Raw genomic sequence first — 12,382 nt, 5'->3', positions numbered from 1 at the left:
TCAGTTGGAAACTGCTCTAAATGCCCGGAAGTAAATGAGAGACTGGCCAGCCCCATAAGGCCTTCCCATGGCTGCACTACTTTGAAATGGCAGAACGTTTGTTCACATGTTGGAGAGGGAAAGAGACCCTCTTAGTCTTCCTTCTCTGCTTGGAGTGGGATGTGCTGGGAAGGGGTGAACCCAAATTACCCAGTGGGGAAAGGGAGTGGACTCTGGCTCTGTGACTTCCATATGCTGAGCTACAGTAGTGTCTTTGATAATGCTCTTTCCTAACTTTTCATGCTGGGTTATAAAAACAAAAAGCATGAAATTTGGAAGCAGCAGAAGAGAGAGTTTGCACTGCCAAATCTAGAAGAAGCTGATGTTCTCTTCCTCACCCCACCTCCCATCTAAGGTAAGCCCAGAAAACTGGAGTTCGCTCAGCACAGATGCTGGATGCTATAGGAATGATCTTGGATGCCACCTGGCCAGGGGAACCTCAACTCCTCTACACCCACACTTGCTCTGGGCAGCTCTAGCTCTGAGAGGCCAGCAGAGACACTGAGGAGATGGTTCTGCACAGAAATACTTGGCAAATATCTTGAAAAAATAACACGGGTTTATTTACAATTAATATCAAGGGTAGTGGTAAAAACAGGCACAAGCAGGCACTTGGAACTGAGTAAAATATAGGACTTAGAGCTAGACAAAAGATAGGTCTTGTAGTTAGCTTAAAAAATCACACACACAGGTCTCAGCGTTGGAAGCAAAAAAGGAAACAACAAAATCCTGCTGCAACAATCTACACAGTTTCCTCCCTGAACTAGAGCTTTTAGGTCATAGCTGTGGTTTGTCCAGTGTCATCTTCAGCATAAATGATGGGCTCTGAATGCTGCAATAGACAAGCTGAGCTTGTAAGTTTTGGAACCGACAATATCTCAAAGCAGATTGGTGGTCCGCCCTGCCTTGGTTAGGGGTGCTCCTCTGCCTTTCTGATTGGAGGCATCAGGGTACCACCTGAACTGCCTATCCTCTGAGCTGGTCAGATGGGCAGGACTGCCCAAGAGGCTGGCATATGCCAATCTCAGCAGGTGGGTTGGCTGCAACCATTTTTCTTTGGCGTACGTAAGAGGAAGACAAGCAATACACAAAATAACAGATCAAGTGGCCAGCCTTCAAGGCCAGTGGTCCAGAATGGCTCAGCAGAGCCTCTCTCTGATGAAGACTGCCCGGACCTCCCTTAGGGGGAGCAGGAGGAGAATACAAAGGGAGACTCACCACTCAGAATGGCTGGGACTTGGACCACAGAGCCAAAAGAGCCCCTGGGCATCTTTGCAGGGCTCTAGGCATCCTGGTCTTTCAAGCCAGGCCCCAATGCAGAGTGGGGCCTCTGTCTTTAATCAGAAGTGAACCAAAAGGCAAGAGATACCAACTAAGGAAGGGGGAGGGCCCTGCAGTGTCTTTGCACCCAGGTGTGAGCTTCTCCTTGGAGCACAACAAATCTTCTCTCTCTGGGCTGGCCGGAGTAGCTTCCAGAATTGGTTCTGCAATGCGGCTGCCTCTCCCCCGCATTCCTGCTCTCTCCTGTGACATGCAATCACCCAAAGACGACTGAGCTTCCAGGTCCTCCTTTTCAGCTTCTGCTGGCTGTTCTCTGCCCAGTGGGAGAAGGGACATGCAGTCTACACACTGCCCTTCCTCCTGTTGGGAGCTTCCCTCTTGTGCTCCCTTGCTAGCTTCACCCTCACCGGCCTAGGAGCCCTGGAGCCCAATGGAACTGGGCCACACTGGCAGCTCTTCACAGAACTCGTGCCTCTGTTGCTGCTACACCTGTTCCCCTTCTCCTTAGGAGGAGCACAGTTTAGAAAGCACAGCTGTCACCTGACCATTGCCAGCAGTTTGAGGAGGTGCCAGGCCTGGGGTTAGAGATGAGCCGGGTGGTGTCTCCCTAAGCAGGGCAACGAAGCAGGTTGGAAAAGTTTGAAATCTGGTATTTCTCTGATACCAACACAGATATGGACACATTTTCCTTGTTTGCTAGGAGTTGCTTGTCTCACTGAGTTGCCCTGTTAATCTCCCTCAAGATCTGCCACCTGACCATGACGGATTATGGCAGCTAGTGTTCAGGTAAATTAAAGGAAGAATAAATTACCACACAGTTTTATTAAGAGAAAGGATTCTGGGCACTGCAATGAGTTCTTGTTGGACTATGTCATGCAGGAACCCATCCATGTGCAATGTGACGACATTAATCTGGAGGATTTCCTGGTGGGCACTTCTCCAGCAACAGTAAATGCTAATGCAAGGAGGTGGAAAGGAAGCACTTCCGAGAAGAGATGCATCCTTGTGTGTGAGAGGAGCTTGGCAAGAGACACCTGGTGCCAAAGTACCTGCTAAGGTTCCCACCATGGCTAGGCAAACCCAGCCAATCTTCCAGGCTCTCTGCCCTAGCAACCATCGCCATGGGAACTAGAATGTTATCTGAGTGGATGGTGGGTACCTGAGTTCTAGAAGCCACTTCATCCATACAGGCATGTCATTGGATGACCTGTGGCTGTGAACTGTTAAGCATGGCTGTCTTTGAGGCCCTTGAAAAGTTTCATCTGTGGTGTTTGACTTATGATGGCTTGTGTCCACACCTAAAGCATTGCTTGATTCGTCAGCCTTCAAGTGATGGACACGCATGTGTGAACAAGTGGAATACAGGCAGGGAGATCCACATTTTCACTCACCAAGTTGAGCGTGTTGTTGTCTACTGGTGAGCAGAATGGCACTTGCGCAGCATTGGGAGGAAAGGCTGGCCATTCTTTGATCGAGTGGACAGCTCGATGAAAGTGTTGACCCAATGGGCGGCAGCAGTGAAGAGGGCTAATTCCATGCTTGGGATCATTAGGAAAGGCATTGAGACTAAGTCAGCTAATATTGTAATGCTGTTGTGCAAATCAATGGTAAGGCAACACCTGGAGTATTATGTCCAGTTCTGGTCACCACATCTCCAAAAGGATATAGTGGAAAGGGAAGAGGTGCAAAAGAGAGCAATTAAGATGATTGAGGGGGGGGGACATCATTGAGACATACAAAATTATGCAGGAGCTGGATAGAGAGGATAGAGAGATGCTCTTTTCCCTCTCATGTAACACCAGAACCAGGGGACATCCATGAAAGCTGAGTGTTGGGATAGTTAGGACAGACAGAAGAAAATATTTCTTTACCCAGTGTGTGATTAGTTTGTGGAACTCCTTGCCACAGGAAGTAGTGATGGCATCTTGCCTGGATGCCTTTAAGAGGGGATTGGACAAATTTCTGGAGAAGTTCATTACGGGTTACAAGTCATAGTGGGTATGTGCAAGCTCTTGGTTTTAGAGGCAGGCTGCCTCTGATTGCCAGATGCAGGGGAGGGCACTGGGACCCAGGTTGTGTCTGTTGTCGTGTGTGCTCCCTGGGGCATTTGGTGGGCCACTGTGAGATACAGGAAGCTGGACTAGATGGGCCTATGGCCTGATCCAGTGGGGCTGTTCTTATGTTCTTAACTACAATTCCCAGGAAGCCTTGCAGGTCTCTTGTTATCTGGTGTGCTCTCTGGGGCATTTGGTGGGCCGCTGTGAGATACAGGAAGCTGGACTAGATGGGCCTATGGCCTGATCCAGTGGGGCTCTTCTTATGTTCTTATGATCACAGTTGCAGAGATCCTTGAAAGCCAAAGCACAAAGTCCTCCATGCTTTCCAGCTCCAAAATGAATGATCAGCAGTGAAGCAAGTAGTTATCCCTGACCTCTCACAAAGGTGCAATATGAGCTCAGGGACCAGGGGAAGGACAGGGCTGGTTCCTAGAACCAGCCAAAAACAATTGACCTCTTAGCAAAGGATGTGAGTACAGTGGTTAACAAACCACTGACCCAGATACATTATGGGAATTGAGCACAATTCCATGTATCTCCCCTTTTGCACAAGTTATGCTGCTTCTGTTAATAAAGCAAAACAAGGAGTTTGCTGTTCGATCAGGGTGGCTACAGACCCAGGTTTGAGGCAATGTAGGCTTATTCCAAAGGCTCTGCTTTTCTTTCTCCCCCCCCCCCCCAATAGCAGCACCAGGAAGAGCGTTGTGTAACTCAAAAATTTGTAATGCTTTATGAACTCCTGTTGGTCTGTAGCATGTCTGAAACAGAGACGCCTGCATTGGCTCGGTCATGTTGTGAGAATGGATGATGGCCGGATCCCAAAGGATCTCCTCTATGGTGAACTCGTGCAAGGAAAGCGCCCTACAGGTAGACCACAGCTGCGATACAAGGACATCTGCAAGAGGGATCTGAAGGCCTTAGGAGTGGACCTCAACAAGTGGGAAACCCTGGCCTCTGAGCGGCCCGCTTGGAGGCAGGCTGTGCAGCATGGCCTTTCCCAGTTTGAAGAGACACTTGGCCAACAGACTGAGGCAAAGAGGCAAAGAAGGAAGGCCCATAGCCAGGGAGACAGACCAGGGACAGACTGCACTTGCTCCCAGTGTGGAAGGGATTGTCACTCCCGGATTGGCCTTTTCAGCCACACTAGACGCTGTGCCAGAACCACCATTCAGAGCGCGATACCATAGTCTTTCGAGACTGAAGGTTGCCAACAGTTGCAACAGTTGTTGGTCTGTTTGATTGAGTCTTCCTGTTGCATTCCTTTGGATCAGATTAGCTACAGCAGTGGATCAAAACAGAATAATCATGTGTGTAATGGCTGAATGATGACTATGAGCTGGCGTATGTTGGAAAGCAGATAGGACAAATAATAAAACCAATTAGGGAACAGCCAGCCAGCCAGCCAGCCTGTATCTGGAAGAACACTCACCGCAAAAAGAGATGCTTTGGTTTGCACCCTATACAGGCTTTCTCTGAGCTGTGTTCACTGGAGATTGCTCTCAGGTAAATGCCTACAGAATTGTAACCATAACCCTGGCAAATAGTTTAATGTGGTCTAAAGATAAAGATCGTGGTTATGATAATCAAAATGAAAAGTGTTAGGTGCAAATAGCCCAAGCTTGTGCTTGCTGGTGTGTGGGAGCAGACAGTCAATACACCAGGCTCTGTTAGATGGTGGGTCCCAACAGCCCTCAGTACCAAGGCCTCCAGGATATAGTTCCAGCTCTTGAATGGAGACCCTACCATTCTGCTATGCTTTTAGACACTGGGAGGGCTAGAAAAGGAAGCTGGGGTTGTCCTTGGCCACTTGTTGGCAGCTTAAGGGCGTTGAACTGCAAGGGCACCAGAGTGCAGTCCAAAAGGTTTCAGGGCCATTTTTTAAGTGACCTTTGGGGGAAAACTGACCAGAGCTCACAAAACAAACATTGGGGAGAGGAACAAAGTGTACAGGTGCTGCTATGCAAATAATAGAAGTCCTCACCTGGAGATGGGAAGCACATGTGTGTTTAGTGCTCACTGAAAACCTTGCTACTGTGGAGGTGTCAGACCTTGCTGGAGAAGGAGGATCCCTGGGATACAGTTACCCCTGGATATAAAAACCATAGAGAGGACTGGGAAATGTAGGTACAGGCACTTTTTCCCCTGTAGGTCAAAGAGAGCACAGTGTCCAAAAAAGCAAAAGCAAACAGGAACAAACTCCTTTGCAGAACTGTTGTGGTGGAAATACCAGGCCCCAAAGCAGTGGTTTTCCATTGGTGCGCCATGGGCCTTTGAAGCACAGCAGTTGGAAATGGCTGAAAAACTCTTCTAGGTTCTGCAGCTCTGTTTCTAGTAACTGGAATAATGACTTGTCTGACCATCTTCCTCCACCAGCAGAGAAGGAGAGACAAACTTACTACAGACAGTTGCCCTCAAACCAGAGGAGCAGAACCCAGAGGAAGTGGCCTCACAAGAGGTGAAAACCACCGAGATGACCATAAACGTCAGTGTGGTGTGAGAAGGAAAACTTTGGAAGTTGCTGCCCTGAAGTATAGGCTTGTGGGACATGCTACCTCTCCCCAAACAAAACTCTGAAGGTGAATTTAAGATGGAGAAAAGAAATCAGGGAATCTGTGATGATTGGGGCAGCGAAGGTCTGATGCTGCTGCCTCCTTTTTTGGCTCAGATCCACTCCTCTGCCAGGGCCAAAGTCCGTAGACCTGGCTGTCACCACAGGATCAAAGCCAGGCCGAGAGAGAGAGAGAGAAAAATATGGGCAATATATGTTGCCATAACAAGTTTCAACTTGGCTGGGTAAACTTCCATTCAAAGTAGGACAAAGATTAGATGTCTAGATACAGGAGTTACTGTGTCATAGCTAATCATGTCAACAAGAGGGGAAGTGACCTTGAACTCTAGTGAGAGGATCTGAGAGTGAACTCAGGATCTGGTGAGAGACCAAAGTGTTGTTGAACCACTAAGCAGAGCCCTGTTGGCTCAGGCCTGAGACCTGTCTACTCCAGCAACCTGTTTCCTGTAACGGCCTCTGGGAAGCCCACAAGCAGGAGAGAAAAGCACCCTTCTCTCCCACTATTGCTCCCCTGCAACTGGTATTTGGAGGTGTGCTGCTGTTGAAACAGGAGGTAGTGCATAGCCCTCATGGCTAGTAGCCAGTGCAGGACTCCATCTTCATCTTTCATGCATTTGTCTAAAGCTTTTTGAAGCTTTCTGATTCATGGCTCATCGCAACCTTGTAGCAGCAAATTCTGTAAATCATTTATGTTCTGTGTGAAGCACCTCCTTCTGTCCGTCCTAAACCTCATGCCCATCAGTGTCACTGGGTGACATCTGATTTGAAAAATGTGAGAGGAGAAGAAAAATCCCAGTGCTATGAAATTCAAGATACGTTGAAAAGAAAGAAGCCAGTTGCCTGTAATTTCAAAAGAGGAGACTTGTCCTTGGTGTGGGTATTAGTTCCAAGAAGGACAGAGCCAGGAGCCCATATCTGGTCCAGGCAGTTAGCAGTTTTATATAACCTCCATCAGGGTAGCACAGATAAAATGTAGACCGCAAATTAGGAAAGCTATAAACAAAGCACAAGTGATTGCCACCTAGGTGTGACGTGGAAGGGTTGGGAAGGGTTGAATGAGGAAATAAAAAGTAGCACAGACTCCAGCAAAAGACATGCTAGCTGACAATGAGGAGGTGAAAAAGACTTGGGGGGGGGGGGCAACCTGCTAACATCAAGAGGATTTTGGCCATAGAGACCGTTGGATGATAAAGGGGTGAAAAGGAGAGGAAGGCTGCCTACAGTTCTACATAGACTTACCTGGGAGTTAGCGTCACAGAGCATGGTAGAACTGAGACCTGATTGAAATGGTACGAATACCATGTGGTTATTTTAGCAGGGGAGTGATTTGCAGGGGATTTGAGATGGATTCCTGAGGCGGGACAGGGACGAGGACATGCTTGTTGGCACAGTGGAGCTAAACTCCAATATAACTTGAATACTCACTAGGAGCTGAATATGGTTTAGACTCAGCCTTATTTCTGAGTAAACATGTATAGGATTGCATTGCAAAGAGAATTATTATTATTATACCACTTTTCAACCAAAAGTAGTTTTCAAAGCAGTTGACACCACAGAATAAATCCAGAAATGGTTCCCTGCTCCAAAGGGTTTACAATCTAGAGATGCAAAAGACACACCAGCAACAGCCACTGGAAAAGATGCAGGGCTGGAGTGAAAAGGGACAGTTCCCTGCCCCCCCCCACCAAACAGATGAGGACACCACCTTACAAGGAGCCTCTTTGACCCCAGTTGCTAGTTGAGCTGCTAGTTTATTTATTTTTATTTTTCACACTTTTATATCGCCCTTCCTCCAAAGAGCTCAGGGCGGTTTACACAGCTGCTTCTCCCCTCTTTCTTGTCCTCACAACAACCCTGTGAGGTAGGTGAGGCTGAGAGAAAGTGACTGGCCCAAGGTCACCCAGGAAGCTTTGTGGCTGAGGGGGGATTTGAACCTGGATCATCCAGGTCTAAGTCCACCTCCCAAATCACTACACCACCCTGACTCTCAGATCTGTTTACTCAGATCTGTGGCCTTTCCCTTATTTTTCTTGACTGCTTGGCTCTGCTTGGCTATTCTAAAAGAAGCTAAATGATGTTCTTTGCAATGGTCTTTACCAGGGCTGGGTAAACTCAGGCCCACAGGCCATTTGCAGCCCTCGGGGACCCCCAGTCAGGCCTGCAGGGAACCCTCAGTCTCCAATGAGTTTCTGATCCACTGGCCTGTGACTACTTATGTCTCCATGTGTTTCTGGCTTGGTCTGTATGTTTTCACTGTGCAAAAGGTGTGTGGCAAACAGTTCATGTTCAGGTATGAACATGAAAGTGATCAACAGCGGAACAAGTTTTGGGGGACTGGCTACATGTAACGTTGGAAGATCCACAACTAATCTCCCGACTTTGTTTTTAACTAAATGTGGCTGGGGAGTTGCTAACATGACTAGGGAAGTGGTGTAGGAGGTGAGATCGTTTAACCCTCCTCTCCCCAGTGTTTTCCTAATCCAAATCAGACACTCAAGTTGCTCTTTGTTCTACGGGGTAAAAAAAAATACTGGTGCCTGTGGCTGGGCGAGAGATGTAGACGGAGGGAAATAGTGCAGGGGAAAATGGCTATACCCACCCGTTTCGACATACACATCAGGGGAAGAATACCGGGCAAATCTCTCACAAAAACCCTTGACTTCTGACGGGCGAACTTCCCTCAAATGAGGAGGCTGGTTAGAAGGAGGTTGAAAGGGAGGGTAAAAAGAGTCCAATCTCTCCAGAGTGCAGGGAGGCTGCTTAAAACAACAGTAATAGAGGCCCAGCGGAAGTGTATACCGCAAAGGAAGAAGGGCTCCACTAAGTCCAGGAGGGTGCCCACATGGCTAACCAGCCAAGTTAGAGAGGCTGTAAAGGGCAAGGAAGCTTCCTTCTATAAATGGAAATCTTGCCCTAATGAAGAGAATAAAAAGGAACATAAACAGTGGCAAAAGAAATGTAAGAAGCTGATACGGGAGGCCAAGAGAGACTATGAGGAACACATGGCCAGCAACATTCAGGGGAATAATAAGAGCTTCTTCAAATATGTTAGAAGCAGGAAGCCCGCCAGAGAAGCGGTTGGCCCTCTGGATGGTGAGGGAGGGAAAGGGGAGATAAAAGGAGACTTAGAGATGGCAGAGAAATAAATGAGTTCTTTGCATCTGTCTTCACGGCAGAAGACCTCGGGCAAATACCGCTGCCCGAATGGCCCCTCCTGACCAAGAAATTATTAAAAGAAAAGATGTTTCAGACCTAATTGATAAATTAAAGATCAATAAGTCACCGGGCCCTGATGGCATCCACCCAAGAGTTTTTAAGGAATTGAAGAATGAAGTTGCTGATCTCTTGACTAAAATATGCAACTTGTTCCTCAAAACGGCCACGGTGCCAGAGGATTGGAGGATAGCAAATGTCACAGATCCTTAAAAAGGGAAGGAGGGGGTACCCGGGAAACTATAGGCTAGTCAGCCTAACATCTATACCGGGTAAGATGGTGGAATGCCTCATCAAAGATAGAATCTTAAAACACATAGACAAACAAGCCTTGCTGAGAGAGAATCAGCATGGCTTCTGTAAGGGTAAGGCTTGCCTCACAAACCTTTTAGAATTCTTTGAAAAGGTCAACAGGCATGTGGATGTGGGAGAACCCTTGAACTTTATATATCTGGACTTTCGGAAGGCGTTTGACACGGTCCCTCACCAAAGGCTGTTAAGGAAACTCCACAGGCAGGGAATTAGAGGGCAGATCCTCTCCTGGATTGAGGCCTGGTTGAAGACCAGAAAACAGAGAGTGGGTGTCAATGGGCAATTTTCACAATGGAGAGAGGTGAAAAGCGGTGTGCCCCAAGGACCTGTCCTGGGACCGGTGCTCTTCAACCTCTTCATAAATAACCTGGAGACAGGGTCGAGCAGTGAGGTGGCTAAGTTTCCAGACGACACCAAACTTTTTGGAGTGGTGAAGATCAGACGTGATTGTGGGGAGCTCCAGAAGGGTCTCTCCAAACTGGCAGAATGGGCAGCAAAATGGCAGATGTGTTTCAATGTAAGTAAGTGTAAAGTCATGCACATTGGGGCAAAAAATCAAAACTTCACATATAGGCTGATGGGTTCTGAGCTGTCTGTGACAGATCAGGAGAGAGATCTAGGGGTGGTGGTGGACAGGTCAATGAAAGTGTTGACCCAATGTGCGGCAGCAGTAAAAAAGGTCAATTCTATGCTTGGGATCATTAGAAAAGGTATTGAGAACAAAACAGCTAATATAATACCGTTGTACAAATCTATGGTAAGGCCACACCTGGAGTATTGTGTCCAGTTCTGGTTGCCACATCTCAAAAAGGACATAGTGATTGTGGAAAAGGTGGATCCATGCGCAGGGCCACGCGCAAGGCCAGGTAGGCAGACGGAGATCAGGGGTTTCAATGTGTGAATGAGATGGTGGTATAGGAAGGAGGGGTTTAGATTCATTAGGCACTGGGGAACGTTTTGGGACAAGCGGGGCCTGTACAAGAGGGACGGGCTTCACTTGAACCAGAATGGAACCGGACTGCTGGTGCAAAACATTAAAAAGGTGGCAGAGTAGCTTTTAAACTGATCCCTGGGGGAAGGCCAACAGGAGCCGAGGGGCATCCAGTTCGGGACTCCTCATCCCTATGAGACGAGGATGGGGAGGTTAGAAAACAACAAGGCAAAGACAGAGTAGGAGAAGAAATTGGGAATGGTAACCTGATGGAATGTGATAGACGGTTTGGCACAATGAGAGGATTCGGGGATAAAGGAGCTAATAAGCAGCCCTTCCTGGGGCATTCCATGTACAAATGCTTTTATGCAAATGCCCGAAGTCTCCGAGCAAAGATGGGAGAACTGGAATGTCTGGTGACAAGGAAAAACATTGACATAGTGGGCATAACGGTATCAGTGGGATACCGCAATCTTGGGCTATAAACTCTACAGGAGGGACAGGCAGGGGCGTGTTGGAGGTGGGGTGGCCGTTTATGTTAAGGAAGGGATAGAATTCAGCAAAGTAGAGATTGAAGGTGGGTCTGACTCCATAGAATCTCTATGGGTTAAATTACCAGGCCTGAGGAGTGAGGTAATACTGGGGGCGTACTATCGTCCTCCAGACCAGAAACCGGAAGGGGACCTTGAAATGAGGAAACAGATCAGGGAGGTGACAAGGTGGGACAGGGTTGTAATCATGGGGGACTTCAATTATCCTCATATTGACTGGGTCAATTTGTGTTCTGGTCATGAAAAGGAGACCGGATTCCTTGACATGCTAAATGACTGTGCCTTAGAGAAGCTAGTCATGGAGCCCACCAGAGGACAGGTGACTCTGGATTTAATATTGTGCAGTACTCAGGACTTGGTTAGAGATGTCAATGTTACTGAACCATTGGGGAACAGTGATCATGCTGCGATCCGTTTTGACGTGCACGTCAGGGGCAGAATACCAGGCAAATCTCTCACAAAAACCCTTGACTTCCGATGAGCAAACTTCCCAAAAGAGAGCAATTAAGATGATTACTGGGCTGGGTCACTTTCCTTATGAGCAAAGGCGGAAATCCGTGGCCTCTGCTGTGCTCAGATTGAGGCTTTCAGTGTACAAACGCAACTTCCTGTTTCTCCGTGAAACCAAAAATGTTTTGTAATGCATCATAAGGCATTAAAAACGTCACTTTCACATTAAAAACAATGGTTTCACTAAGAAACCGGAAACTAGTCACTTCCGGGTTTTGAATTCATACCCACTTTTCAAAAAGTGAGAAATAAAAATGTGCCACATTTTGTTTGACAGGCAGAGCTTGAGTTCTGCAGCTGCCTCACCGGGGGGGGGGGGGGGGAAGGAGGCTGTGGAGAATCAGCCAGCCCACTCGCTGGCTCACAGTGGCTGGGGGACGACAATGAGGACTGGGGGCAGGCAGGTGGGAGGAAGCCACACCTGACCTTCTGAGGCCTCAATCCTAGCCGCACTTCCCTAGGAGTAAGCCCCACTGATTCTAAGGGGACTCACTTCTGAGTAGATGTGCCTAGGATTGGCTTTGAGTTCATGCAGATGGCGGTGGCAGTGGCAGTGGCGCACCTCCCTCTTCTTCCCTCCCGCTGCTGCTGCAAGGAGCAAGGTGGAGGAGGTTGCAGCCCTGCAGAGGAAGCTCCCTCGCCTCAGTGCCTCTCGGTGGGGCGGCTGTTGGTTCTTGGGTGGGGGGGCTGTGGCGCCAGCACTGAGGTAGCCCACGAAGATCTCCCACGAAAGTCTGGGGCGAAGTAGAGCTGGCTCTTCTGGGCGGGAACTTTCCCCGCTCAGCTTCTGCCTGCAGTTGCCACCCCAACCGCCTTGCCAGCTCAGACGGGTGGGTGGCCTGCCCCACACCCCCTTTGCTTTCCCTTCCCGCCCAAGTGAGGGCAGGCGGAGCTTCCCTGACCCCCCTCCGAGGGGCTT

The sequence above is a fragment of the Tiliqua scincoides genome, chromosome 3, assembly GCF_035046505.1.
Source record: "Tiliqua scincoides isolate rTilSci1 chromosome 3, rTilSci1.hap2, whole genome shotgun sequence".
Classification (NCBI taxonomy): domain Eukaryota; kingdom Metazoa; phylum Chordata; class Lepidosauria; order Squamata; family Scincidae; genus Tiliqua; species Tiliqua scincoides.
This window is presented reverse-complemented; position numbering follows the sequence as displayed.